At 40.4% G+C, this 25742-nt stretch overlaps 2 long non-coding RNA genes across 3 annotated transcripts in view; one reads left to right on the forward strand and one right to left on the reverse strand.

Moving 5' to 3' along the window:
* LOC112443450 (uncharacterized) overlaps positions 1-22994 on the forward strand; it is a 308329-nt gene extending 285335 nt beyond the window's left edge. Inside the window, exons 2-3 of the long non-coding RNA XR_003031821.2 lie at positions 7586-7736; positions 22755-22994. This is a non-coding gene — a long non-coding RNA (uncharacterized lncRNA). The remainder of the gene's footprint in view (positions 1-7585; positions 7737-22754) is intronic.
* The window catches only part of LOC112443448 (uncharacterized), a 93134-nt gene that overhangs the window by 32840 nt on the left and 34552 nt on the right, over positions 1-25742 (reverse strand). For both annotated transcript variants that reach the window (XR_003031818.2, XR_009492357.1), the window contains exons 4-5: positions 11500-11600; positions 9852-9978 (exon numbers count right to left, since the gene is read on the reverse strand). This is a non-coding gene — a long non-coding RNA (uncharacterized lncRNA). The remainder of the gene's footprint in view (positions 1-9851; positions 9979-11499; positions 11601-25742) is intronic.

The raw sequence follows: 25742 nt of genomic DNA on the forward strand, positions 1-25742 counted from the left end.
AAATGAAGCCCACTCATGAAATCTGTAGGGGGTTCCTGGACTCCATGTGAAGAACTATGGTGTGGGATACATAGTATATTTGAACAGGTTATTTGTATCTGGCTCAAACATAGGTTTTTATTCCCGGGAAATGCCATATAAGGTGGCTGTCTTGCTCTCATGATTAGGCACTCTCTCTTCAGTGTTCCCATTAATTTCCTATATCCCTGTATCAGTGCCCAATGTATTTTGAGGTTGGTCTCCCATCAAAGTTGATTAACTCCATCTTTATCACCTTAGGGCCCTAACACACAGTAGGGCACACCAAGCATATCTTGAATAGAATGAACTGGATCAGTTGAGCACCAACCCTCTATAACGCATGTCTCACAGAAAATCAGCCTAAGGTCTACCCTAGAGAGAACACCAAGCAGAGCCCAAGTAGCGACTGAAGGGACAGTTACACACCAGAGTGACTCATCCGCAACTACAGGGGAAGGCGGGATCCATCTGGAAAACAGATGGACTGCTCCCTTTTAGCTGCACATAAATTAAATCTCACTATCTGCCAAAACAGAAAGTTAACATTGATTTTTGTGGGCTTTTTTCTCCTTAAAGAAAAAAATCCATTTGTTTATGAGTTAAAACTTCATGACGAATTTTCCTTCCATATTGTGATTATAACACCTAATTTCCTAATTAAGTATGCTAATTGCAAGTTACCTCACAAAACTACAGAACACAGAAGTATAATTATGTAATAAAAAGCTTTTATGAAACTTTCGAGGGGAAGAGGGCTGGATGCAGAAGCATCTGCTTAGCAAGAACTAGAATGCTGTTACCTACGGGCCCCCTGTGTCTGAATTACCCGTGGGTAACAATTACAAATTGGCTCCTTGCTTGCATTTCTCAAGTTTTAAGTCTGAGAAACCTCTTTCTGTAATGGAGGGCATGGCAATGAAGCTGCTGTGTGGTGAGAAAGGAGAAACCTCTTCATGGAAAAAAGGGATTCTTTCACTTCCAGGTTGATTCTGGAACAAGCCACAAGCTTCTCTGTGGTGTTTTAGGAACATGGGATTGTTCCCTGTGCCCCCTCCCCAAACATACACACGCAGCTTCCTCTGTCATCATCTATACCCACTTAGAGAGTCTTAATGACTCCAGTTTCCTGATCTTTTATGAGACAGAATCACAAGCAAGAAGATCAGGGGAGGGCCGAGCAGAAGGGTCAAAATGGCAGAGTGTGAAGACCCTGAGCTCCTCTTCTCACAGGGAAACATGAAAATCACAAGAAGCAGATCAGAGGCAAGAGGACGGCTAGTAGAATGGACCTACATGATAAAGAACTGGGGGAAAGGAAGAAGACTAGAGGAAGAAAACCCCTGAGCTTAGGCTTGAGAGTGTTTGGTGACTTGATATAATATAGGAAGGAGGTTTGGAGAAGTGCTGCTGATCAGTGTGCATGGGGTTCCTCTACTGTTTTCAGGAGGCACAAGTAAGGAGTGGGGTTTCATTAAATACCCCACAGGGCCACGACTGTGCTTCTTAGGGTCCACCTTTGCCTGGATACCAGACCATGTGAGGCCCACAAATGTATTTAGACTCCTCATTATTGTCTTATCCATATTCATTCCTCAGGAATATCTTTTATTTCTGTTCTTTTTCTCCCCTATATAACCTATTCACCTTCAGTGTGTGTGTGTGTATGGGTATATATACACATACACACATATATATATACACACCTTCTAGCTGCATTTTTCCTTTTAGGTTGTCATTTTTTTAATTTTGTAGTTGCATACAATTTTAAGGGTTACTTTCCATATACAGTTACTACAAAATATTGTCTGTATTCGCTGTGTTGTATCATACACCCCTGAGCCTGTCATTATTCAATCGTTTCTGCCTCCCGTTCCCAACCCCTACTCTGCCTCCTCCCAACAGTGGTAACCACTAGTTTGTCCTCTAACTAACTGGTGAATATTTTAAAAAATTAGAAGTAGATTCACAGATGTAGCTGCTCTTTAAAAGAAATCCTTATTATTATCATAATTGTTGCATCCACAGTTATTTCCAATTCCTGTAAGATCTTACATTCTTCCTGTTCTCTTGGCTCTTGGGGTTTTTGTTTGGTTGTTTTATTTCATAGCTCACTGCTACCAAATCTGTCAAGCAGGCCTTAATTTTTCTAATCAGCAGTCCAAAGTTCAAGGCAAGTAAACACTTGAGCTGTAGCACTGAAAAGAAACTTGATAGAGAAAGGTTGAAACTATGTCATGTCAGCTGAGTGAGCTGCAGCCACTGTAAGGTCCCATAATTGTGTTCCTGTTACTCACTGCAAGATGCTGTGTAATCCTCTCATCAAATCGTGCGTTTGGGATATTATCCCTGAGCACAATTATCAGGTTAGATTGATTTCCCCAGCCCATCTTATGTACATAATTGAAGCTATAGTCTGGCATCCATAAATCAAGTCACATCACATTGAAGTGACCTAATTCATGGTGGGATGTGGGAGGGACACTTTGATGGCACCTTGTCAAGATTCTGCTCCTGGTTCTTTTCTCCTGTGATGTGAGAGGCCAGCTAAGCTTAACCTTTCCCAAGCTGAGCGTTGAGATAGCGTGTTCTCATTTATTTACTGAGGGAACATACAGGCACTAAAATTTATTGTTCCAGAGTAGAATACAGCAAAAATTTCCTGAACCCTCACATAACCAGTGGCATCAGAATAACACTTGGAAATAGAACCACCAGCAGCCACCTAGGGCATCTTTTGGTGGCATAAGTTGACCAGAAACAGTTTCTCCAGAAAAAATAGATAGGCTTATGTCTAAAAAATTCTACTTCATACCACAGAGAGATTTTAAAGTGATGGTCATACTTATAAAAGAAAAAAATATATATTTGTGATAGCATATTACCTAGCTCATAGTGGGAGATCAATAAAGATTTGTTGAATAAATGTTTTTAAGTTAACACATGTTGGTGGTTTAATTTTTCTTTAAATTTTTGTGTTTATTTTGATAAATTCCATACACAATTCCATTAAGTTTCATGAAAGGGGGAAAATGTTTTCTTTGCATGCCATAATGTAGAAAACTCTACTGGGCTTTGATTCCTAAGTTCATTTTTTAGAACTTTTATTTTGAAATAATTTTAGACTTAGAAAAAAGTAACAGAAATCATGCAGAGTTCCCACATTCCCAGCTTCCCCTTGGGCTAACCCCTTACATATCGTAAAACAACGATCAAATCTAAGAAAGTAACCTTCTTAACTACTATTAACTAAACTATGGAATTCTTTCAGATCTCAATAGTTTTCTACAGTTGATTATTTTTTTCTGTTCCAGGATCCAATTAGGATCCCAAATTGCATTTAATTGTCACATTTCCTTAGTCTCCTCTTATCCATGACAACTTCTTTATCTTTGTCTTCATGACTTGGTCACTTTTGAAGAGTGCTGTGCCTTTGTTTTAAAGACAGCCCTTCCCTTTGTGTGTGTTTGATGTTTCTTCGCTGTTAAGTGGGGATGCACAAGAGAAAAGGATGCCACGCAGGTGATGCGCTTTTCTCTGGGTGTTAGATCAGGGGGTACCTGATCATTGCTAAGTATCAGGGGTGATCTTAACTTGGTCACTTACCTAAGATGGTTTTCCAGATTTCTTGACTATAAAGTTACTTTTTCCCCTGTGTGTTATTTCTAAATATTTGAAGGAGAACCTTTGAAACTATCCAAATACTCTCTACTTAAAATTCCATCCATCCATGTTAGTATCCATCGGTGTGTCATCCCAGTGGCACTTCTTACTGTGGTATGCTTAAGATGATTTTCTCTTTCACTCTGTTTACATTTATCAATTGAAATTCTTCTTAAAGAAGAGTCATTGGTTCTCCCTCACTTTTTTGCTCCCTCACTTTTTTGCTTTTGTGAGCTCCTGGGTGTTTATTTTCTTCTTGGGGTTATAACCTGTCACTTATTTGGTGCTCACATTGTTCCACCTTTAGCTGTTCAGAACTCTGTCAGTGTGTGCCCTTGTAATATGCCCACATCCTCTGGTCTTGTTTTGTCTTTGGGTCCTCCCTTACTACCTTGCACTCCACAGTGCTCCAGGCTCATCTGTTTGCACTGCCCGTGCCCTAGAATCAGTCAGTTCACCAAAGAGCCCTTAGTTGCTTCTGTTGGAGAATGGTGTTTAAAATGGTGTTATTGAAGTGTCACCAACTCATTGCTTTTAACATTGATTTCAGGTCAGTGCTTCAGGAAGCCTGTTACAGAATGAAAGTGTCCCTCCAAATTCATACGTTGAAATCCTAACCCCCCAGTGTGATGGTCATAGGAGGTGGGGTCTTTGGATGGTACTGCATTCTGAATGTTTGTATCTTCCTCAAAATTCACAGATTGAAATGTTAATGCCATTGTGATGTTGTTATTAGGTGGGGTCTTTGGGAAGTGCTTAACTCATGAGGGTGGGGCCTCTTGAAAAAGGTTAGTACTTTGATAAAGTACTCCCTCATCCCTTCTGCTAGGAGAGAACACATGAGAAAGTGATGAATCAGGAATAGGGCCTTCACCTAAAACCAAATCTGCCAGCACCATGACTTTGGAGTTCCCAGACTCCAGAACCTTGAGAAATGAATGTTGTTTAAACCCCTCAATCCATGGCATTTTCATTATCACAGCCCAAACAGACTAATACAGTCTCTGATCCCATCCACTTAGAAAATGAAGACACAGACCCTCAGCCTTCAACATGTATAATACATTGACGCATAATCCTGTTGACCAAGAGTAATATGTTTTTTTTTAAATTCACAATCATTGTGGCAAGGATAGCAGCAAATCAAATTCTATGCCAGCCTTAACCCTGGGGGAGGGTCCAGGCCTGCCCCCCATGACGAGTATTTAAAACCCATTGCTTCTAGGTCTCGAGGCTATACCACAAAGTAGAGCGTGTAAGGGGGGCCCAAGGGAGGAGCCCTGGCAGCTAAGACCAAGGGACAGGCACACAGGGGACTTGGCAGTGACAGTCTCCCACGTGTGGGATGGTCTCTGTAGTTTAAATGTTGGTAGAGCCATCGTGATATTCTGATTCATAATGAGAAATATATATTTGGTTTTCATCTCCATTTCTGGCACACAGTTCCTAAAACCTTTCAAATTTCAGAAGTTTGAGAGTGATAGACGCGTCTCTTTCTCTATTATGAGTTGAGTTTGGAAAAGCACCTGAGACGGGGGGCTGGTCCACAGGGGACCCAACCTTGTGATTAGACGGTTCAAGCTTTCAGTCCCACCCGCTCCCAACCTCTTCCTCCTGGGCAGGGGAGAGGGACTGGTGATTCAATCAGTCACCAATAGTGAATTACATAAGAAGCCTTTTTGGGGGCCAGTGTGAGGCACTCCGCCCATGGCAAAGGTCATGAGGAAGGAGGCTCGATATACGCAAAGGTGGGATTGAGCCTCAGGAGTCCCCCTGGAAATCCTCGAGCATCTACCCCCATAACCAGAGCCTGTCTACTTTACTACTTTGTGCTCTCCCCTACACCTCTGACTTTACGGGAGGCTGTCCCCCACCACCTCTTTCGGAGAAGGAGTTAACTTAGAGCTCCAGTTAATAATAATTCCTGGGCGTGACAGGAGTGTTTCAACCTACAAACTCCTCTGAAAGTTCTCTAGCCTGCCTGACAGGCGTGTCCGGCCACATGTGATTGCTCACAGCCTTCCAACCGTGAGAGGCACGAGATGCTTTAAACCTTCTAAAAACAGGTTCCTTGGAAAAGTTAGAAAACCATTAGTATAAGTATAGTGGGCTGATTAGAAATTGTACTGGTGAAGGGTTTTTCATTTGTTGAGCCAATGTTTGTTGCTAAGACTCCACATCCCCTGCCCTTACACACATTAATGAATATATAGAAGAAATAAGTATTAACCTTTGATATTAATCACGTTGGACCTTAGGCTAAGTAAATTCTTTCCTTAATTAAGACCCACTACACCCTCACCCTATAGGAATGTAACTTTATTTGGGTGGCGTCTGTTTTAAGAATAATCACCCCTGGAGAAATAAGTGTCCTGGTTGACTGACCGCTGTCACAAGGAGAGGGTCATAAATTGTCAGCAGGCCCCCTGGCCAGAAGATGATGTAACACCCCTAAGACCTCTGTATACATTTGTATGAAGCACCTGACTTTGATAAAAGTCAGGACTGCTGACCCCACGTGACTTTTGCATAACATCTCAGTGTATAAAAGTAGACCATGGAAAATAAAGAATTGGGATCAGTTTCTCGAAATACTGGTCTCCCCATGTCACTCTCTCTTTCACTCTGGCTGAGTCTCCATCTGGAGCGCAGAACCCACCATGCTTACTAATTATGCCTGGGCTTCTAAGATCTGACTGGGGAGGCCTCAGTGTCTCCTCTCCTTCGGGAGAACCGAAGGACGCCTGCAGCCTACGTAAGTGGTGCAAGCTTCTTGTCTTGAAGTTTTATTGGTCTCCCGCGTAAACCAAGCTACTCAGCCTCTTTTCTCCACTGAATTTTCCTACTGAGCTATCCTCATTCTATTACTCTTTATATCTTTGATGAATATTTAAATAGTTGCTGAAGCCGTCTCCCCCTTCGAATACCCTGGATCAGCCGGGGCTGGACCCCGGCAAAGCCTCCATTAAAAAACCATAGGATGGGGTTCCGAGAGCTTCCAGGTTGGAGATTCTAGGAGAGCGGTGCACTCCGAGGGCATGACAGCTCCATGCCCTTTCCCCCTACTTGCCCTGTGCATATTTTCCAGTTGGCTGTTTCTGAGTTATATCCTTTATCCTTTCTGAGTTATATCTGAGTATGTATATAGTATATAATAAACTACTAATCTAGCAAGCAAAATATTTTTCTGAGTTCTGAGTCACTCTAGCAAATTAATTAAATCCAAGGAGGAAGGCATGGGAACATCAAGTGTACTACCCAATTGGTCAGAAGCCCAGGTGGCAATCTGAACTTGTGACTGGGATCTGAAGTATGGAGGGACAGTCTTACAGGACTGAGCCCCTAATCTTTGGAATCTGATGCTGTCCCAGGTAGATTGTGTCCGAATTGAATTGAATTATAGGCCACCCAGCTGGTGTCCAAGAATTGCGAAACATACACAGACAAATAAGAATAGGGTGACATAATTTTTAGCCATTCATGTGTATAGCAGCTAAATGTCAGGCTCTCTGTTGACACCTTACAGGGCCAGTCGTCTACAAACTGGATGCTAATCCTGACTGGTTATACTGCATACGAGTCACTTTAACCTTCTAGCTGAGGGCCAGGACTTGAGTCAGCTCAAACTGCATTTGAATCCCATTTCTTCTACACACCACCTGTGTAATCCTGGGCAAGTTACTTGTCCATTTTAAGCCTTTGTTTCCACAGTAGAAACAGATAATGAGGACACCTACCTCACAGCATTGTATACATGATATAATTGACATGGAACATGGCATAGTGCCCAGAACAGAGTATTTGTCTGACAAACAAGAACATGTTACTGCTACTGCTATTATAAATTATAATGTTAGTCATTATTTGATCTATAATTCAGTTTACTTTTTTCTACTCTCCGTAGAGCTTGTGAACATTGCAAAATATTCTCTGCACAAGGGGAGGGACTGTGCAATTTTGTCAAGATGATGCCGCAACAATGAGATGGAGCATCTTACCTCCTGTTGTTAATTACCTGGCATAGTTCACAGAGCTGATCAACTTTGCATGGTGTGGTAAGATAATGAATTTTTGCATTAATTTGTCTTTACAAAGCCAGAAATGGTAATTGCATAGAAATTTATTCTCTGTTGGCATGATTAGGTAGATTTAATTAGTCTTAATGCTATAAATATCTTGGACACAATTTTAAGGATTGCACCACCTGTAATTATACTCATAGAGCACTAGAGGCAAAAGTACTCTTAATGAAACTTTAGTTTTATAAACTCACTGTGTACAAAAGAAAATTGACAACCAGAACAGTAAAGTGACTTTCTCAAGGTCACACAGCAAGAAAATGTATTTGCCCCAGATTCCAACGCTTTCTTTCAGATACAAAATACCATTTTGCAGATAATTAATTAGCACACACTGCTTAGAGGTGAAAATTGTGCCCTGATGAGTCTAGTTCTTAACTGACTTGTGTTGTGTCCTATGGCTTTAAGCTGGAAGCATCTAAAGAGGTGAGCAGAGAAAGTTTCATGATAGTGATAGCAATGTTGTTTCAGATTCCACAAACGTTACCTCAGTTTATGGTCAGTGCATCCCTGTGATCACTGTAGTATAGATAGGGAAACTTAAGCTCCTGGATCTCAGATTTGGAATAATGCAATCCTCTTATGTAGTCAAGGAAGACTTTGTGGAAGAGGTGCTGTGGTAGTGAGTTTGGGCTGCTAACACAGAATACCATGGACTGGGTGGTGCAAGTCTCACAGCGCTGGAGGCTGAAAGCACAAGTTCTGGGTGCTAACATGGCTGAATTCTTGGTGAAGGCCCTCTTCCTGGTTTACAGATGCCTGTCTTCTCATTCTATCCTCATGTGGTAGAGAACAGAGAGAGAGGCGGCAAGCTCTCATCTTTTCTTATTAAGGGCACTAATCCCATTCATGAGGGCTCCACCCTCATGACCTTAGTACCTCCCACCTACCTACTAATTAGGTCTACCTACTAATACCATCATATAGGGTGTTAGAGTTTCAGCATATGAATTTTGGGGAGACATAAACATTCATTCCATAACAGATGGCATTTAATCTGGGACTTGAAAGATAAAGTAGAATTTTACTCATTGAATCATAAAAAAAGGGAGGGAGAGATTCCAGGCAGAGAAAATACAGTGAGCAAAAACAAGTGGTATAGTGCGCCCCTGGTGGCTCAGTGGTGAAGAATCCAGCTGCCAATGCAGGAAACATGCATTCGATTCCTAGTCCAGGAAGATCCCACATGCCACAAAGCAACTAAGCCTGTGTGCCATGACTACTGAACCTGTGCTCTGGAACCCATACTCTGCAACAAGAGAAGCCACTGCGATGAGAAACCGACGCACTGCAGCTAGAGAAAGCTTGTGCACAGCAACTAAGACCCAGCACACCCAAAAAAAAAAAGCAGATATACAGTGGTATATCAGGGTATTTGTTAATGAACTCCCTCTTATGCCTTGATTTAATGTATTAAATTCTACATGGGAGGTACCAAATGAAAGAGATATTTTTATTGGTTATAGAATTTCAAGGGCTTATCAGTTAACGAGCAAGAATTGTGTACATTTCGTGGTTACAACTTTAACTAATAGGCAGAAGGGGAATTTGAATTTTATCTTCCAGTGTCCATAAAATAACATCATGGCACTGTAATTATTAACATAATCATTAAAAAACAGTTTAGTTAAATTTAAGAAAACCTAGAGACACGAAGACATAGTGTCTTCATCAAAGCAGTTCCAGTCCAGATAAAGCAAGCCTTCTAAATTAACTTTGATGCTTTGAAATAAAATCCTTGGAGCACCAATTATAGTGGGTTCTGAAAAGCAATTATTATCAGCTGCCACAGCTTTTCACCACGACTTCTAATTTAATTACATCTCCTCTGTTTAAAATGTGCTGTACTTTGAGGTACAGCAATGGGAAAGGAGTTTAAGTTACTAAAAAAAATAATAATAGAGGTATTTTTTCCACCTAAGGTAATTAGTCTTGGACATAACTGCTTCCAAGAGAGACACAGGATTATGAACTCATTAATTTCGAGTGGTCATTGCTACAAAGGAATGTTCATCTTCAGAGGTGGGGAAATCGCTATCCTGGATGAAACGAGTATAGAGGGAAAGAGACAGAGCTTGTCCATCTACTCACCCTACCAGCTGCTCATTGCCTTCCAGGGCTCTCTTTCACCCAGGTTTCCTTATTCCAAGAGAAATGAAGTTTGAAAATTTGTCTTATTGATTGTGAATAGTTAACAATTGTGTTTGGCTTCCAACTCCTGTCGATGAAACAGAGATTTTGCACAACTTGTGAATTCACTTTTCTCATTTGTGATGTTGAGAACAAAAGTGGCTGTGCACTTCTCTGGCAGAAAACCAAGCCATCTTGACTTTTTACAGAAAATGTTTTCCCCATCATTCTGACAGCACATTGCTTATCTGGTTGCATGAAAATTCTGCCTGTTTCTAAATTCACCATCTCCCTGGATGGTGGCGAGGAATCATTGCATTTTGTGGGTGGGAAGAGTTCTTTTGATCAAGGGCTCACTGATTTATTATACAAATGAGGTGATAGAGAGCTATGGGCTTTAAATGGACTCCTCAAGGTCCCCAAGATGCCAGGCAGAGCAGGGACTAGATGTCAGGTCACCTGTCCTTCAATTTCATTGAGGTAGATAATATTCTATGGGAATGAAATTGACATTTGACCTTGACCTATAGAATGAAGTTCATCTCCACCTTACCCCGCATTTTTTTTAACTATGATTAATCACTGCTTCTCACAGTCTTCCTAACAGTGTTTTAAATCCCCTGTATGAACATTCCTTTAAGACAAATTTTAATTGCATATGTCTGGGTTCTATGATAGATCTATTCAATCAGAACATATCACAGTGAAGTTTTAAAATATTGCTCTTCCCCAGTAGCTCTTAACCTGGGATTCCCTGGTGGCTCAGTGGTAAAGAATTTGCCTGCCAATGCAGGAGCTGCGGGTTCAATCCTTGGGTCCAGAAAATCCCCTGGAGAAGAAAATGGCAAACCACCACAATAATCTTGCTTTGAGAATCTTCATGGACAGAGGAGCCTGGGAGGCTGCAGTCCATGGGGTCACAAAAGAGTTGGACATGACTAAACAACAACTGGGTGGAGGAGCTTGATGTAAAATTCAAGGAACTTCTATTGAAGTTCCAAGAATTCCCTTTATTACTATCCCTGGTAATATACCTAAGAATGGACTCTGAAAAAGAATATTCCCCCGTATGAAAACCATTACTCTGAAGAGCACCAGGAACAAAAATATACGATGTGAAATATCCATCTGGCATTAGAATGAATGTTTTCTGTGTACTGCTTATAGTGAAAGACACAAATAGAATGACTAAAATCAAAGAAGAAAAAGAAAAGTCAATGAAATAAAAATGTCTTGGGACAGAAAAACTGTGCAGAAAATGGAGGTTAATGCAACTAACTAATACAGAGCTCATAGCAACTTCTGAGCTTCCTGGCAACCAGTGCAAAAAGGAAAATACAAAATGCTCCTGTGCTCTCATAATCTTACAGCTGTCCAAGGGAGTACTGGGTTTTTCTAAGCATGAAATTCTGAAAGAATTTAATGAAATAACATTGCACATCTCAGGAGCAATGTTTGTCCTTTTGCATGCTTATTCTAGCACTTTCTGAGTACTGTGAGCCAGAGCAATAAGACTCTGATCCCTACATATCCCTTGGTCTCATCTCATTGCACACCTTGGGGAAATAAGAGAAGAAGAGGACATTTTGGAGGAGTGATAACAGCATACCTGGGTTTGCCTGCGTCATGCAGATGTAGATTTTCCACATGAAACTTTTGCCAGGCGCAGGGAATTGGGCAGCTGCCACATCAGCCTCAAGCTAATGACTCCTGTAGAAATCCAAACAGGGCGACTTTGCATTAGATGCAGCACTGCAGCTCACAGGTGCTCCAGCCCCAAGGACGCAGCCTTAAAGACTCAGACATCCAACCAATCATATACTGTGGAGAATTGGAGAATTTGAGCTCTGGTTCACCCTAGGAGCTTACTGCAGCACCCCTTAAATTACCACCTCCAGTGTGTCAGTATGAAAACCCAGCTGCCGTTGCCTGTGGCTGAAAATTCTGTGACTTGAGGGGTGTTCTGTCAAAATATTTCTCAGAACATTTCTTGAGGCTATAAAAGAAAACTGAGCCAAAGAGCTTATCTACAGGTCGGTCACTCTATGGAGAGCCATAAAGATAATTTTTGGTTATGTAAAGGGGGAAAAAATGATTAAAAACAAGACCACAAAACCTGGCCTACAGGTTTTATCTGAATCCTTTTGAATGCTCTGATGGAACTCTAGAAGATAGTAAGTTTGCCCTTCAGAGGAAGAGACTATCAAAAGTACTGCAAATAGTCTGTTTTAGTCACATTTTCTTGAACAAGTAGGACTCATGTGATTTCATTATTCTCATAGTGAGGTGCTGTATTTTTTTTTAAATCTTGTTTTTAAGCATTCAGCCTATCACACCAGGAGGTGGAGGCAGCAGGCAGCTTTGTTTGAGGTGCCAAGTGCTCTGGAAAAGAGAAAAGTCACCCCCTCACCAGGGGAATTTCACTCTGGACCGTGACTCATTGCTAATTGCTCGTGTGCCTGAGTCTCAGGTCATGCTTGAAATCATCCAGTTCAAAGTGGAGCTCCTCGGAGATTATTTTTCTTTTGCAGATTTGACACTCAAAGAACAGAAGTTGCAGGTCTCTAGGCTTCTCCTTTCTTTACCCCTCTTTGCGAAGACTACTCCTCCCCTATTCCATCTCAGCCAGAGAAGACCGAGACCCGATGTCCGTCTCAAAACACTGAAGATTCCCCTCTCCCCCACCGCCCCACCTGGAAGTTTGTATACCTGAAAGCTAGGCCTGAATTCTGTGTCTTCACTCAGAGTTTAACTGATTGGAGAACTAGATGGTTGTCAGAACTTTTGGGAGTAGGAGGAGATGGATTCTGAGTAATGCTGAAGCCTGGATCTTGTAATCTAGTCCCCTCTCCCCAAATCATCTGGGGCTTCCAGGTGGCACTAATGGTAAAGACCCTGCCTGCCAATGCAGGAGACATAAGAGATGCGGGTTGAGTCACTGGGTCTGGAAGACCCCAGAGGAGGGCACGGCAACCCACTCCAGTATTCTTGCCTGGAAATCCCACCAGGAGCCTGGGGTCTCAAAGAGTCAGACACGACTGAAGCAACCTAGCATGCACCTCAAATCATAGAATCGCTGACCATGCCACTGATTGTCCCAGATAAGAGCATTGTACTCTCTGATGACCCACGTCACCTGTCAGAGACACAGAGAATTTCTAGAGAGGATTCTAATGATTCTTAGCATCATTAGATGCTAGTGACAGGCAGAGAGGAGAGAGCCCTGTCTAAATACACTGCCCCCATGCTTTACCTTGGACTGGAAATGCAACTTCCTACATTCATTTTGAAATGTAAATAAGTTCTTATTCCTTCCTGAGAGCAGGCTTGTGTCAGAGGACAAAGGACATCATGACAACAGAACAGAAAAGTGGAGGTCCTGTACCCAAAATCTGGCTTTTGTATCTCAGTACCGAGTTGAATCTCTTGGGTGAAATATTGTAGAAAAGAATGCTTTATTGCTTTGCTAGGGAAAGGTGGCCACAGTGGGCTGATGTCCTCAAAACTGTGTCTTCCAACCTGGAGAGAGGAGCGAGGAGCTTCATAGTAGTGGTTCAACCGGGAAGGTGTGATCAGATTGTGAACAGTTTTTCTTACTGGTTCATGGTGAGGTAATCAGGAGTCAGCATCATCAACTTTCTGGTTTCAACTATCTGGGGTCTGCGTTTCTTATAAGCAGCTTGCAGTTACCATCTCCCACCTGGTGGGGGTTTCACTATCTACAGAACAGCTCATTGTTATGCGTATCCCTTGAGGGGGAACCAGGAGCCTGCCCCAAGGCTGCCTTCTCCCTTGTCATCCCCTCTCTTCCTGGATTGGCCACTGTTTGTACCTGCTTGTTGGAACTCAGGGAAGGCCCAGGAGGCTGAATGAAGCCTATTTCCTGTCATCACGAAATGGGAGACACAGAAAGAATTTTACACCCAGGAGCCTCACAGTGTCTTGCTGTGTTTCAGTCTTGAGTGGCACAGAAATTGGAGGCAATATTTACCCAAAGAAAAACTTCAGCTTTTAAGTATTTTTGCCCTAGGCCCCAGTTGAGCTTCGAGACCACACACACACACACACACACACACACCTACCTATATATCTAGTATTCAGAATAGCTAAATGTCATCCTCTTATTATACATTTTACTAAGGATTTCCAAGGGCAATAATTTATTTGAGTTTCCCAGTAATAAGACTAGTCAATATTATTATCTTCTTTTTTTATGAGAGTGCTGGCATAATTTTTACTTCATTCCTTTATGGATACTGGGAAAAAAAAAAACTCATCAAGCCAATATTAATGGAAAACATTAAAGTTATAACAGGATGGAAGAAAACTGAAATTTATTGATATTAGGGGAATGGAAGAAAAAGCTAAGACACTCAGAGTATAAGAAAAAGGAGGTCATAAATGGGATAACCTCTGAGCACCTTACTGCTCTCAGCAGTCCAGGTCAACATTTTCCAAAGTGGTGTCCTACAGACACAAGTGTTCCATGGTCAAACATGTTTGGGCAACTATCAAAATAAAACAGAATTCTTCAGTGAAGGTCTTCCTTAGGGTTATTGACATGTATAAAGTGACTCCTAAAGATGGATGGATAGTAGGCGTAGCTTACCCACCACTTTTCATGTTTTCGTAGGCCACTTCCTTGCTGCTTTTTGTTGGGCTGGTTAAAAAGTTTGTTTGGGTTTTTCTGTAAAATGTTAGGGAAAACCCAAGGAAACTTTTTGGCCAACTCAATACATCAGGAATCCACGATCTGTGGCTCTGAGCTATTTCCATATGATGATGGCATCATCAACTCAATGGACATGAGTTTGAGCAAATTCCAGGAGATAGTGAAAGACAGAGAAGCCTGATGTGCTGCAGTCAGTGGAGTCACAAAGAGTCAAACAATACTGAGTGACTGAAAACCAACACTTCCATACAGTTGATGAAGTATCTCAAAGCACTAACAATGGGTTGTTGCATCGTTGCTACAGTCTGCTCTGAAGGACTGTGGATAAGTGACACCTGTAAATAATACAGGAAAGAAAGAAGAGCCAATTGCAAATATGTGGGCTAAATCAATGTTCACAGCCATCCTAAAAATGCAACTTCAATCTAATTCATGTTCAAAACAGAAGAAAAATCTGTGGTCTGTATCAGCCAGTGATATTTGGGTCTGAGGCATCGTCATTGGAAATTGCACTTTACCATAAGGAGCCAGTGATTCCAAATTAGTAGGCATTAGAAATCTTCCATCCAACCCACTCCACACAGAACTTGAGTGATCATAAAAAACAAATGTCAGAATTGTATTACAAACTCACAGATGTGATTTTAAGAAGCTGTTCTGTAGGTTTCCCATACTTTATTCTTGGCTTAACTAACTTCCCCTAAGTTACTGAGAATCAGCTCTCAAAACCAAACATGGAACTCCAAGGTTTCTGTGCCAAGAAGTCACCAGGGTGATAAGAAGTAGTAATCAAAGCAGGTGGGAAGGGATTAGTGAGATGTTTTCACACTTTCTAGGTGAGCTTCAGTAGTGATCATCAATGCAATGTTACTGAGCAAAATTATATCAGGCAGACCAAATGGAACAATCCTTTAAACAAGAAGAAATTGTTTGCAGGTGCAAACAAGCATGAAATAGAATTCTACTAATGAGTTTCCATTACTAGTTAAATATATAATCAAATTACGTAGGCTCAACTCATGACAGTGAGAAATCAATTATTCATCATAAATCTGGTGCTGTGTATTGACCATCTTGGTATGTGTCTAATCTGGTCTGTAATGAATAAATGTTTCAGTTTCAGGAGTATGTTGTCATTAGCACATAGGTAATTAAAAATCAAAACCAGTTGAAAAGTTCTGAAGTGACAAAAAATCAAAATAACTAAAGAGTTTTCCTTCAAGGTCTTTTAAGTAATAAATATATGAGGATAAAAATTGCATTTCTTCTTTTCAAGAAATGGTCCTAGAACAATTGGCTATCTATGTTCAAAAAAATAAGCCTGAACCCAGATTTGTTAAATACAAACTTAGCACAAAATGGATTATAGATCCAAATGTAATACATAAACCTATAGAATTTGTAGAAGAAAACATAGAAAATATTTGTGACCTTGAGTTAAGCAAAGATTTATTAGGACACAAAAAACTTGTTTCATAAAAGAAAAACAGTGATAAATTAGATATCATTACAATTGAAATCTTATTTTCAAAAATACTGGTAAAGAAAATGAAAATAAAAGCCATATGCTGAAGGAAAGTATTTGCTAAATGCCTATCTGATTAAAGACTACTGTCAAGAATATATAAAGAATTCTCAAACTCAGTAAAAAGAAAATAAACAACTCAATTTTTTAAATAGGGAAAATTTCAAACAAACATCTCACAAAAGAAGGCGTATGATGGCCAAAAAAAAAAAAAAAAAACAAAACCACAAAAAGATGTTCAACATTATTAGTCATTAGGGAAATATGATTTAAAACTATAATGAGCTATGACTGTAAAGCCATTAGAATGACTTAACTTTTGAATTGACAACTGCAAGGAGATCCAACCAGTCCATTCTGAAGATCAGCCCTGGGATTTCTTTGGAAGGAATGATGCTAAAGCTGAAACTCCAGTACTTTGGCCACCTCATGCGAAGAGTTGACTCATTGGAAAAGACTCTGATGCTGGGAGAGATTGGGGGCAGAAGGAGAAGGGGACGACAGAGGATGAGATGGCTGGATGGCATCACCGACTCGATGGACTGAGTCTGAGTGAACTCCGGGAGTTGGTGATGGACAGGGAGGCCTGGCGTGCTGTGATTCACAGGGTTGCAAAGAGTCAGACATGACTGAGCGACTGAACTGAACTGAACTGAACTGGTATGCCTGTGAGGTTGCAGACCATGCTTGGCAGAATAATACCTCACCCCCACAACCAAAGAAGTGCATGTCCTAATTCCCCATGCTTGTGAATATGCAATGTCACATGGTGACAAACAATTTCAATTGCAAATAGAAATAAGTTTGTTAATCACCTGACTCTAAAATAAAGAGAGTATTATCCTGGACTAGCTGAGATTATTATCCTGGACTACACTGCATAGTGTAGTCACAAGAATCCTTTAAATGTAGAAGATGAAGGTGAAGCATATGTCAGACTAAAGCACAGCGAGAAAAACTCCACCAGCTATTGTACTGAAGATGGGAGGGGCCACAGGCCAGAGAACTCGCACAGCCAAGAGGAGCTGGAGAAGGCCAGGGAACTTGCTCACCCTACCTAGAGCCTCCAGAAAGAAAGCTCAGCTGGCCACACACCTGAGTATTAGCCCAGTGACATGTTTTGTGTATCTGACCCCCAGAACTACAAAGTTATAAATGCATGCAAGTGAAAGCCACCAAGTTTTTGGCAATTTGTTATAAAAGCCATAGAAAACTAATATGTAAACCAATCAGAACTCTCCTAAATGTCTGATGACTGCAAAATAAGTACAAAAATTGTTTTCACTGGAAACAAAATGTGGCAGTATCTAATACAGTTAAATACATGTCTTCCATGTGACCCAGCAGTCCCATTCCTAGATATGTAAACATTTATCCACTCAAATGTTTATTGCTGGTTTTTGGGTTTTTTTTCGTAAGTCATCTCTGGTTAGTAGATGAACGATTCACAGTGGAATGCTCAGCGATCAAAAGGGGTGAACTCACTAATAAAAAGGGGATACAGACGATAGCAAGGATGACTCTCAAATGTAACAGAGTGAAAGAAGGCAGACCCAAGTCTCTGTATACTCTGTGAGTGTATTTATATGACTTTCTAGAAAAGACAAAACGATTGGGACAGGAAACAGAGACTGGTTTGGGGACTGGACGGGTGAGGAGAGTGATGGCAAAGGGGGTGACGAAACTATGTGATTGTGGTGGTGAGTCCATGGTTATATGTTTGTCAAAATTCATAGAGTTGTGTACCAAAAAAGAGAAAACTTCACTGCTTGTAAACTTTACCTGAGTAAGCTTAAATATATGTATAAACAAGCTGCCTCTGAAGTCAAGGACTCTAAGAAACTCTGTTTTTTGTATGTGTTCTTTATAGTTGTTTTGTTTTTCCTATAGTTGACATCTAATCTTACAGTGTTGTGGTCAGAAAAGATGTTTGAAATGATTTCTTTCTTTCTTTCTTTTTTTAAGTTTACCAAGGCCCAAAATGTGATCTGTTCTGGGGAATGTTCTACATGCATTTGAGAAAAAAGTGAAATCTATTGTTTTTGGATGAAATGCTCTGTAGATAGGTATCAGTTAGATCCAACTGGTCCAGTATATTATTTAAAGCTTGTGTTTCCCTATTAATAAACCCTGTCTGTTGAGTCCCCTTTCTGTTGTCTCATGAGAGTTACTTTTTAGAAAAAGGAATTTTAGAAATAGAATTTTAAAGATCATCATTCAAATTCCCTTTTGTTTCAGAGTCTTGTCCCCACATAGTATTATTAAGTAGATACTGTATGCCATAACACTATAGGTAGTGCTTGACTTCTTTTAACCCATAAGACATTCCTATAAAAAGAGTAGTTTTAATAGTAAAAAATGTTAATTATAGAGGTGTGCAAGTGGAAGGTGTTACTTAACTTCACACAGCTGCCAGTGGTAGAGTGGACATCCAAGCTCTGTCATTTGGATTCTAGAGGACACTCTTGGAACCATTACATTGCACAGTCATTTTTAAAAATGAAATCCTTAAAAAACAACTACATGTGGAGCTGCTCTGGTTGCTTAATGTGTTTGTGTGTATGTAGTGGGAGTAGGGGGTCTGGATCTTGGTGGTGGTTTCACAATAACAGTATAACTTAAACACTACAGATCTGGTCCAATGATATGGTTATGTAAGAAGGAGTTTGCAGCCCAGAGAGGTCAAGTGACTTGCTGTAGGTCACACAGCTGGTTAGTGACCATCCTGAGTCACTCTCCTCACACCTGGTCACTCATTCCTTCCTCAGTTCACAACAGAGGCCCCATTTTTAATACAAATATCTATCCTTTTAACCCATGCAAGACCAGTCCAAAGAAAATTTATCAAGTTGGATTTCCCCTCTTGATGCCATGTTTTTCCATTTAAAAAATAAATAAAAGCACGTTCAAAGGAGGAACATTGCTCCCAAAGAGATGAGTCAGAGGAAGCTAAATAAAAACCCACCTGATTCTAAAATCTGGGCTTTGCAATCTTCCATTCTTCTCTTTCTTTTGGATGGTGTTTACTACAGGTTTTACAAGCCCAGTAACCTATATTAGATTTTATAAAGGAGAACTGAATTGAATTTGCATTTCAGAGGCAGCAGTTGCTTGCAGTCTCCCTTTTGTTCAAAGCCTCTTTCTGTCCCCTTGAAGCCTGGACTGCATTGGAACCCCACATGCACATGATTTCCGCTGAGAACTGCACAGCAGACCCACCTAGGAACAAAGACCCAGCTGATCTTCCTCCAAGTAAATCCCAGGAAAATACTACAGCAGTTGATAAAGAAACACAGACCAATTAAGAGCTCAATATAGTAAGGTGCTAAAAAAAAAAAAAAAATGAAGAATGTCAATTTCACTGTACATGTTCTCACATTACAGAAGAACAAATGGATTTCTACATTATTTCATTATACAGGGCAAAAATAAGGATCGGTGGCTTTAAGTACCTTTCGACAGAAGGTGGGTGCAGTATGGACTCAGTTAATTATGTCTGAATTCCGTTGGTTCCACTGACCTTCTGGGATCTAGTCCAGAATATCCAGTCAGCACATCTTTTGTCAGTGATGTATAGTGGAGATGTACTTGCTTCATTCATTCATTCAGTATTTTATTGAGCACCTACTATGTGCCAGAACCAGGCTTAATGTTTTCCATCCATTATCTCACTGAGTCCTGTGTAACGTTCCTAGATGCAATTGTCATTCTTGGTTTTGTTGTTTTATCTTTTCATTTTTACTCTATTATGATTTTAAAGATGCTAAAGAGATTAAGTATATTGCTCAAACTCACATGTTTATTAAGGAGTGAAATCAGAATTAAGCATGTCCTTAGTTACTCACTCGTGTCCAACTCTTTGAGACCCCATAGGACTGTAGCCTGCTAATAAGCTCCTCTGTCCATGGGATTTTTCAGGCAAGAATACTGGAGTGGCTTGCCATTTCCTTCTTCAGGGGATCTTCCAGACCCAGGGATCAAACCTGCATCTCCTGTGTCTCCCTCATTGCAGGAGGATTCTTTACCTGCTGAGCTTTCAGAGTATTAAACACAGGACTCTCTGATTCTAAAAATGAAGGCTTTTTTCTGTAGATTACATTATCTTCAGAAGAATAGCAGAATAGCAAAATCAAAGTAAGCTGACCAAGAATATCAACTTTGCCACCCAAACCTGAACTTGTCTTACTCCTTAGTCATTTCCAATATGTATATTTGGCTTGGCTAAGACATTAAAAAATTATTAATATCCAAATAATACTAGCATCAGCAAACTCTGAAACCATCCAGTCTAACTCCCTTATTTTGTAAACTAATTCTTTATTCCACACATGTTTTCTGAGAATCTGTTATCAGATGCACAGTGCTGAGGGTATGCAATCTCCAAGCCCTTGAGCAGATTGCAGTGTAATGGAAGCAAACAACAGGAATACAGATCATTTAGAGTCCTAGCACTTTGAGAGATGACTGGTAGGGGGTTTAGTAGAACACAAAGAAAATAACCATGTGGTATAGATTTGGGGGGTCTAGGAGAAGGTTATGTCTTTGCTGAGTTCTAGGAAGGACACAAAAGAAGATAGCAACTCAGAAGGATTGGCATTAAGGCCTCAGGGAAAAGGGGCTTGAATTAAACATCTAGGAACTGTACTGTCTGAATTTAACCTCTCCTTCTTCCCAGTCCCACAGAGGAAGAGAGGATGGTGGCATTAGACACATGCAGCCAGAACTCTGGGCCAGGGCTCTAGGAATCTAGACAGCCACAAGGACCAGGTGAGAAGGATAAACATACATTAATACAAGCAGTGTTCTGTGGGACGGGCTGTGGTTTGTGTGGTATAGTTTATACCTGTCATAAAAATTGAAGAGAGGGAAGCCTCCTACACTGTTGGTGGGAATCTAAACAGTTACAGTCAGTATGGAGAACAGGATTTGTTGTTACTGATTTTTAGCTGCTAAGTCTTGTGAGATTCTTTGTGACCCCATGGAGTAGTCTGCCAGGCTCCATGAGATTTCCCAGGCAAGAATACTGAGTGAGTTGCCATTTCCTTCTCCAGGGGATCTTCCCAACCCAGGAGTTGAACACACATCTCTGCGCTGGCAGACAAATTCTTTACCACTCAGCTATCACGGAAGCCTATGGAGAACAGTATTGAGTTTGCTTAAAAAGCAAGCAAAAAAAGAGAGTTATCATATGATCCAGCAATCCCATTCCTGGGCATATATCTAGAGAAAACCATAGTTGGAAAGGATACATATACCTCAGTGTTCACTGCAGCACTATTTATGGTAGCCAGGACGTGGCATCCAAAATGTCCTATTAGCAGAGGGTTGGAAGAAGGTGTGGTACATGTATGTGGTGGAGCATTACTCAGCTGTCAAAAAGGATGAAATGATGCCATTTGCAGCGACCTAGAGTTTGTCGTACTGAGTGAAGTACGTTAGAGAAAGACAAATATATGATATCGTTTATAGTGGAATCTAGAAGAACGTTACAAATGAATTTTCCTATGAAACAAAGAATTACAGATATAGAAAATAAACTTACGGTTACTGGATGCGTAAGGGATTAGAGGAGGAATAAATTAGAATTTTAGGATTAACCCATATACTGTACTATATAAAAAAATGGATAATTAATAAGTACCTACTGTATAGCACAGGGAACTCTACTCAATACTCTATAATGGCCAATATGGGAAATTGAAAAAAAAAAGAAAGAATGGATATGTTATTTACATGTTATACGTATCTGTATGTGTATAACATGAAATTAAAAGGTGCTTTCTCCTTGGAAGGAAAACATTGGAAAATCTAGACAGTGTATGAAAAAACAGAGATATCACTTTGCCAACAAAAGTCTACATAGTCAAAGCTGTGGTTTTTCCAGTAGTCATGTACAGATGTGAGAGTTGGACCATAAAGAAGGCTGAGCATTGAAGATTTGATGCTTGTGAATTGTGTGCTGGAAAAGAGTCAAACCAGCCAGTCCTAAAGAAAATCAGCCCTAAATATTCCCTGGAAAGACTGATGCTGAACCTGAAGCTCCAGTGCTTTGACCACCTGATGTCAAGAGCTGACTCATTGGAAAAGACCCTGATGCTGGGAAAGATTGAAGGCAAAAGGAGAAGGGGGCGGCAGAGAAAGAAGATGGTTAGATAGCATCACTGAATCAATGGACAAGAGTTTGAGCAAACTCCAGGAGACAGTGAAGGACAGGGAAGCCTGGTCTGCTGCAGTCCATGGAGCTGCAAAGAGTTGGACACGACTTAGCAACTCAACAACAATGGCAGCAACATAATTGATTCACTTTGCTGTACACTTGAAACTAACACAACATTGTAAATCAACGTAGCCCAATAAATTTAAAAAAGAAAAGAAATAGGCAAATGGGCAAGGACACTTGACAATTATTTTAGGTTACCTGATACATTTATCCTCCATCAAACTTACTGGTGTAACAGAATCTGACTCTTGACACAAGGATAGGTGCATCAGTTGCAGTACTTGGTGTCCTGGACACAACTATTGACTCAAGCAGAACCAGCTACAGCACTTCTCTGGGACTGATACTCAGAAATCGGAGAGAGACCTTGTCTTATCAGTGAGGTTTCCAAACCAGAAGGAAGTGAATCTAGAATAATAATAGCCATTTATTCTCCTTGCCTTACAGAGAGCCTGCCTTCAATCTGGATTCAAGCAGAGACCTGGAGAAAAAAGACGTGGAGTCTTAGCAGCACGAATTTCCTGATCCAGCCCGTAAAGCTCAGGTTCCTACAGTTCTTCCTCCAGTTTTCTGAGGCACCCCGCGTCTCATCCAGCTGGTGAGTCAGTACATCCCTTTCTTGTTGACTGACATGTTTTAGACGAATTTGAGATGGATAACTTGTAATTGAGAGTCCTGAAAAATAGAAATGACTAAAGAAGAAATTCACATGTCATTGTGTGTATATGAAGTTCTTTATTATGCTAAGAATTTAACAATTGAAGTGAAACAGTTAATATCATTAGTTCTCTATCAAAGAAAAGACCAAAAGGCACAATGATACTTGGGACTAGTTAGGGTACAGGAGGTAAACTCATAAAGTCGTGGTGCGGGTCTAACTTGAAAAGCTATGTGTGTGTGACAAGTACCTTCCTTTTAATCTAGCAATTCCTCCTCTAGTAATGGATTCTGAAAAAGTAATTGTATAAGCTTACAAAGTTGTATGTACAGGAATATTTATTGCAGAATTGCTCCTAATAGCCAAAAATTAGAATAAATCCAAATGTCCTTATTTGGGTTTTGCCTTTTTTTTTTTTTTTTTTGAGGTAACATTTGATTTGTAACATATGTTTTATGTAGACACCATTATATTTTTACTGCTGTATACCCTAGAGTACGCTCACCACAAAAATTTTTTCTCTGTCGGCCACCATACAGTGATTCCTCACTCCCCCTACCCCTTCGCCTTTGGCAACCGCTACTCTGTCCTCTGTGTCTACTTGTTTGTTTTTGCTTGGTTTGGTTTGTTTTTTATCAGTTGTTTATTTTGTTTTCTTTATTAGCTCTTTACTTCCACAAATGAGTGAGACAATACAGTATTTGTCTTTCTCCATGGGACTTCTTTCTCTTAGCCTAATACCTTTAAGGTCCATCCAGGTGTCACAGCTGGCAGGCTTTTGTCTTTTTATAGCTGAGTACTACGCCATCGTGTCTAAGTATGTATGTGTATTTCTCACATCTTTATCCACACATACCTTGATGGGCACTGAGGTTGTTTCAGAATTTTGGCTTTTGTAGATGCCTTTTCAGATTAGTGTTTTCTTATGATTTGGATGAAGACCCAGCAGTGGGACAGCTGGGTCAGGTGATAGTTCTGTTCTTATTTCTGAGGAATCTCCGTATTGTCTTCCATAGGGACTGCGCCGGTTTACATGCCCACCTGCAGTGCATGAGGGTTTCCTTTTCTCTACATCCTTTTCAAAATTCGTTATTTCATTTTTGCTTTTTAAAATAACCTTTCTCTTAGGTATGAAGTGACATCTCATTGTGATTTTGATTTTCATTTCCCTCATCATCAGTGATGGAGAAGGCAATGGCAACCCACTCCAGTACTCTTGCCTGGAAAATCCCATGGATGGAGGGGCCTGGTGGGCTGCAGTCCATGGGGTCACTAGGAGTCAGACATGACTGAGCCACTTCACTTTATTTTTTTACTTTCAGGCATTGGAGAAGGAAATGGCAACCCACTCCAGTGTTCTTGCCTGGAGAATCCCAGGGACAGGGGAGCCTGGTGGGCTGCCGTCTATGGGGTCTCACAGAGTCGGACACGACTGAAGCGACTTAGCAGCAGCAGCAGCAGCATCAGTGATGTTGAACCTCTTTTCATGTACTTCTTGGCTATTTGTGGGTATTTGTTGAAAAAAAAAAAAAATTCATCTGTTCATTTTTCCCCCCCATTGAGTTAGTTTGATTCTTTTGCTGTTGAATTGTATGAGCCCTTTATATATTTTGGGTAGCAGCTCCTTATCTGATACATCCTCTGCCATTCAGTAGGTTATCTTTTCACTTTATTGATGGTTTCCTTGCTGTGCAGAAGTTTTTTAGTTTGATGTAATCCCAATTGTTTATTTGCTTTTGTTTCCCTTGCCTGAAGAGACACATATACAAAGATATTGTCAAGACTAATGCCAAAGAACATATTATATATGTCTTCTTCTGGAAGTTTTATGGTTTCAGGTCTTATATTCAAGGTTTTAAACCATTTTGAGTTAATTCGTGTGTATGGTGTGAGGTAGTCGTCCAGTTTCATCTGTCTGCATTTGGCTGTCCAATTTGGGGGAGGGGGATTGACTTTTTAAATGATGATGTGATGATAGGGAGAATGCTATTCAATGATTTTAATCATTAAGGCAGATCCTTCTGTAGTGACACTGGAAGATGTCTTCAGTGTGCTGTGATGTGATCAAAGCATAATATAGAATAGGAAATATAGTGTGACCTATTTTCATTTAAGATGTATATGTTTATATGTATGTATAAAAAATCTGGAAGGTCTGATGACTGAGGATAAGGAAGGACATTTTACATCTGAGTTGTTTAAATATTTCATAAAAAAGACACTATTTAAAATACAAAAATATGTTCCCATATTCATATGGGAGGAAAGGATATACGAAAAGGATTAGACCAGTAACCTTAGGAATAATCACATCATGGAAAAAGTGAGCTACTTAGGCTTTAGTTAAGCCTTCTGCAAATACAGAGTAGCTACATACTGACAGACAAGATTTGGAAGTAACCTGTCGAATTTTCATATGATCCAAAAAATAGGGGCTAATCTGGAGCTGGGTTAAATCTCTACCCCTTCTCCCCCTTCTGTGCCAAGCACACCACCATTAGAAGTAGACCCGGAGGCCCAGCCCCTGCTGCACTAACAGCAGCTTTGATTTACTGAATTCCATTAGTGACTCCCTCATTGGGACTTTGAGAACACTGCCGTCTTTGCTTAGAGGACAAAGAGGGTTTAGGTTTCCCCACTTTTAGGTTGAACCATTTGAAATTGCTACCACTGAGCCACTTTGATTTATAGAAAGGTCAACCTATAGTTCATCAAAACACACTCTAATACAGAAGTTTATAGTTTATACATTCTGTATGAAATGATGTCTTCAGTAG

This window comes from Bos taurus, chromosome 22 (genome assembly GCF_002263795.3).
Source record: "Bos taurus isolate L1 Dominette 01449 registration number 42190680 breed Hereford chromosome 22, ARS-UCD2.0, whole genome shotgun sequence".
NCBI classification, from domain to species: domain Eukaryota; kingdom Metazoa; phylum Chordata; class Mammalia; order Artiodactyla; family Bovidae; genus Bos; species Bos taurus.